At 48.3% G+C, this 5,000-nt stretch overlaps 2 protein-coding genes across 5 annotated transcripts in view; one reads left to right on the forward strand and one right to left on the reverse strand.

Annotated features, from left to right (window-relative positions):
- The window catches only part of LOC125029452 (SET domain-containing protein SmydA-8-like), a 9,425-nt gene extending 8,009 nt beyond the window's left edge, over positions 1 to 1,416 (reverse strand). The window contains exons 1-2 of one of the 3 annotated variants that reach the window (XM_047619333.1): positions 1,330 to 1,416; positions 1,086 to 1,224 (exon numbers count right to left, since the gene is read on the reverse strand). The gene's annotated coding sequence lies outside the window, so the exon portion shown is untranslated. Of the gene's footprint in view, positions 1 to 1,085 lie in introns of all 3 variants that reach the window. The other 2 variants (XM_047619335.1, XM_047619334.1) reach the window with 2 other exon arrangements.
- Positions 1 to 5,000, forward strand: part of LOC125029453 (organic solute transporter subunit alpha-like) — a 63,066-nt gene that overhangs the window by 43,970 nt on the left and 14,096 nt on the right. The gene's annotated exons all lie outside the window — the stretch shown is intronic.

The raw sequence follows: 5,000 nt of genomic DNA on the forward strand, positions 1-5,000 counted from the left end.
GTGTATGTGTGTGTGTGTGTGTGTGTGTGTGTGTGTGTGTGTGCATGAGCGCGCGTTCGCGCGCGCTCATGCACACACACATGATGAGCACGCACGTGGAGTTGCATATATTTGTTAAGTCAAACCTAGATGGGTAGTGAGTGAGTCTATCGTAGATATTATGATGGTTTGAGAACTAGCAACAGTGATTACCTAAACAACTACGGTGAAGCTGCTGGCAGCAGGGCAGTGGTTTCTGCAGAAAGCGTTTATCAGTGCAACTGGTAGTTCACGGCAGATGTAGAATATGTCTGGCAGAAGTTTAGTCCTACTGAACAAACAACATATAGATAGCATTCCTGGTTAGATGAACTGCAACCACATCCCAATATAAATCTCCATCTGTTTGGGATGCCACGGCTAATTAGCCCATGATGATGATGTATACAGATGTGTGTGTGTGTGTGTGTGTGTGTGTGTGTGTGTGTGTGTGTGTGTGTGTGTGTGTGTTTGTGTACAGGGGAGGATCCAGAACTATTCTGAAGAGGGGGCAGTTGATAAAGGGGGCCTTATAAACCTTCGGTAATTGATGGATATTTTACCATCACTATGTTGTTGTAAGAAATCAGTTTAGTTTACACCGTAGGTCATGCTCAATTTGAGTGATTTGAAAATTGTTTATAGAAAGTTTTAGCCATGCTACTTTTTATACCCTGCCACTAACTCGACAGAGAAAGACTGTCATTCTGTGTTTTATAATGATTTGACAGTGAGAATGATAATTGCCGATTATATGTTTCGTTTTTGGATGATCCGAGAACGATGAAGCCCATGAGGTTCCTCCGTCAGTTTATCAAATGTCATTTCATAGAAGAGGGGCGCCGCACTTCCAACAGGGGCGCCAGACCAGTTACAGAGCAGTGAGGGGGGGCAACTGCCCCCAATTGCCTCCCCCTAAATCTGCCACTGTGTGTGTGTGCGTGCGTGCGTGCGTGCGTGCGTGTGTGTGTGTGTGTGTGTGTGTGTGTGTGTGTGTGTGTGTGTGTGTGTGTGTGTGTGTACATGTGTGTTTTTTAAAAATATATTCAAAATAAGAAAAAACTTACGAGACCTAAGTGGAAATGCGTCTCGCGGCGTTGCCTCCCGTGATCGGGTCACTCGGAAGAGCTGGGATCCTGTTTTGGAAGACAAACTGGAAGGACTTGGACTGAAAGGGATAAATAGGCGTGTGTGTGTCCTCCTCCACTGGAGGACACAACAACAAGTTTTCATCAGACAGCGATATATCTGATATTGTAGTATATTTTCAAATAGTTCATAAACAGATATTTCTAATAATGCAATACGAACCACAGCTGTAGAATTACTGGGGTATCATAATTATATCCGGCAAGTGGCAGGAGAGGATCAAACTGCGCCACCCTCTGCTGGCTGCGGACGCGGACTGAACGGCGAGGCTCTTACGTCCTGCGAGGAAACACGGGAAGCTCGGCTACAGACTTATTCTGAAGCCCTGTAAGCACGCTTAAAAAACGCGCAGAGATGTTGGTTAGTGGGTGGAGGCGGGTGACTGCCGCGTGGGTGGAAAGCGGGGGGGGGGGGGGGAGGCGTAGAAACGCCGCTCGTATAGGAATTTCTTGCCAACTATCATTCCTCACACTTCTGCATTGCCCTTTTCAGACCATTTCCTTTACCGGAGGTGCTGTATCCCAATTACATGTTAAGATCACACCATTAAATATATATTCCGTAGCAAAGGTTTGTCTTCCCTGTTGCTTTTCATGCACATCAAGTGACAATTCGAATAGGGTAATCTTAAATTTTGTGTTTTTCAACAACGAAAGTTCGTTGTTGAAATAAAACATTAAAGCCATACTTAGAAACATATATTTGGCTGCTTCATCTTATTTAAATAGCGGTGTCCTTCTTGACCAACCCTTGCAGCAGCCCCCCGTCACAGAGTCTTTCAGGCGACCTTCGATATTAATATCCTGTACTTTAAAGGGAAACAGACAGGGGGACGGGGCGGATCAGAGACAATAAGGGAGTGAGGAGAAGATCGGGGATGTGAAAAGGGAGGGAGAGGAAGGAGGGATGTGTGTGAGGAGAGAGGGAGAGGAAGGAGGGATGTGAGGAGGGGGGGAGAGGAAGGAGGGATGTGAAAAGGAGGGAGAGGAAGAGGAGGGAGAGATGTGGGAGGTGAGAGAGGGGAAGGAAGGAGGGATGTGAGGAGGGAGGGAGAGGGAAGGAGGGCTGTGAGGAGGGAGGGGAGAGGGAAGGAGGGATGTTGAGGAGGAGGGAGAGGAAGGAGGGATGTGAGGAGGGAGGGAGAGGAAGGAGGGATGTGAGGAGAGGAGGAGAGGAAGGAGGGATGTGAGGAGGGAGGGAGAGGAAGGAGGGATGTGAGGAGGGAGGGAGAGGAAGGAGGGATGTGAGGAGGGAGGGAGAGGAAGGAGGGATGTGAGGAGGGAGGGAGAGGAAGGCGGGATGTGAGAGGGAGGGAGAGGAAGGAGGGATGTGAGGAGGGAGGGAGAGGAAGGAGGGATGTGAGGAGGGAGGGAGAGGAAGGAGGGATGTGAGGAGGGAGGGAGAGGAAGGAGGGATGTGAGGAGGGAGGGAGAGGAAGGAGGGATGTGAGGAGGGAGGGAGAGGAAGGAGGGATGTGAGGAGGGAGGGAGAGGAAGGAGGGATGTGAGGAGGGAGGGAGAGGAAGGAGGGCTGTGAGGAGGGAGGGAGAGGAAGGAGGGATGTGAGGAGGGAGGAGAGGAAGGAGGGATGTGAGGAGGGAGAGAGAGGAAGGAGGGATGTGAGGAGGGAGGGAGAGGAAGGAGGGCTGTGAGGAGGGAGGGAAAGGAAGGAGGGATGTGAGGAGGGAGGGAGAGGAAGGAGGGATGTGAGGAGGGAGGGAGAGGAAGGAGGGATGTGAGGAGGGAGGGAGAGGAAGGAGGGATGTTAGGAGGGAGGGAGAGGAAGGAGGGCTGTGAGGAGGGAGGGAGAGGAAGGAGGGATGTGAGGAGGGAGAGAGAGGAAGGAGGGATGTGAGGAGGGAGGGAGAGGAAGGAGGGATGTGAGGAGGGAGAGAGAGGAAGGCGGGATGTGAAAAGGGAGGGAGAGGAAGGAGGGATGTGAGGAGGGAGGGAGAGGAAGGAGGGATGTTAGGAGGGAGGGAGAGGAAGGAGGGATGTGAGGAGGGAGGGAGAGGAAGGAGGGCTGTGAGGAGGGAGGGAGAGGAAGGAGGGATGTGAGGAGGGAGGGAGAGGAAGGAGGGATGTGAGGAGGGAGGGAAAGGAAGGAGGGATGTGAGGAGGGAGGGAGAGGAAGGAGGGATGTGAGGAGGGAGGGAGAGGAAGGAGGGATGTGAGGAGGGAGGGAGAGGAAGGAGGGATGTGAGGAGGGAGGGAGAGGAAGGAGGGATGTGAGGAGGGAGGGAGAGGAAGGAGGGATGTGAGGAGGGAGGGAGAGGAAGGAGGGATGTGAGGAGGGAGGGAGAGGAAGGAGGGAATGTGAGGAGGAGGGAGAGGAAGGAGGGATGTGAGGAGGGAGGGAGAGGAAGGTGGGATGTGAGGAGGGAGGGAGAGGAAGGAGGGAGGGAGCGGGTTTCGAGTCTTACCTTCGATGGATTCACGGACGGGATCGCGATCTTTAAAGAGTATCTTTTGTGCAATCGTTGTCAGTCATACCCATCCTTTTCTTTATTCTGATATCATTTTCTTTATTTCCTTGTTCATTTATTTAGTTCTTTCTTGGCTGTAATCAGTCTCCGGGCCGAGAGACTTATTGTCTTATTATCTTATTATTAGACTTATTATCCTCTTATTCTGTAAACATATTTTCACTGTCAAAATAACTTCATTGATTTCAGCTTTGAATATAATTTGAGTTCACTGTGAAAACTGTTACTTCCTATTATTTATTCATCCGGCTTACTAAGTGATCGCTGATACTGACAGTGACGTCACGTCCCTCTCATTGTTGAAATAAGATAAGTGGATATTAGCTTATTAAATGCATTTGAGTGAACGTGACCATTTGTAGGGTGTTCAACTATCGCTGTCGTCTATAGAGCCGCGTATATTTATGGGGATTCAAAGGGGGGCACGCCAGTAAGAAAGTGCCTACTGCTGTTTCTATTCCTAGAGAGAGGGGGGGGGAGGGGTCGGAGAAGAATGAAAGAGGAATTAGCTGAGAGACAGATATATATAGATAAATAAATAGGTAGTTTGATTGACTGATAGATAGATAGATATGTATGTGTGTATGTATACACACACACGCACACACATACACACACACATAAACAGACACAAACAGATACACACAAACACACACACACACACACACACACACTCGCGCCGTGTGTGTATGTGTGTGTGTGTATGTTTGTGTGTGTGTGTGTGTATTATTTTGATATATCTGGTAATGCATTCAATATTTCCTATGCCATAAATATCTTTCAGCCGTGACGCCAATGTTGGGTTTATGCTTATACAGGCAATTTTTACCCTCATTTTTCTGCTGTCTGGAGCCAATAATTTTCTCATGTCACTGTTCCGGGATTAGAAATTTGCTGTTTACCGAATGCGCTTTTTCGACTAGGCCATCAAGCGCCGAAAAACATCATTCATATATGTATATACATATATATATATATATATATATATATATATATATATATACACATGTGTGTGTGTGTGTGTGTGTGTGTGAAGATCAAATGGGCTAATTCATTCACAGGCATCTTTCGAGAGCTTGCTTTCCGATGCCCCTGAAAACCGTAAACCGTCAGTATATTCTGTCCAGGGATCCCTTTACAGAGTTGGATGCTTCACTAGCTGTGAAGGGAAGGGAGAAGAAAATCCGTGTCCAGCGGTGCACCGCTGCGTTTGTATTTCCGTCCCAGCTGGAGGGGGAAAGATGATGACAGAGCAAAAACTGTAGTATAATTACTTGGAAGCGTATTACTTGACTGTCTAAACGGTGATTATTATATCATGTTATGAATAATTTTAAGGTATATTTAT

This window comes from Penaeus chinensis, chromosome 10 (genome assembly GCF_019202785.1).
Source record: "Penaeus chinensis breed Huanghai No. 1 chromosome 10, ASM1920278v2, whole genome shotgun sequence".
Lineage (NCBI taxonomy): Eukaryota > Metazoa > Arthropoda > Malacostraca > Decapoda > Penaeidae > Penaeus > Penaeus chinensis.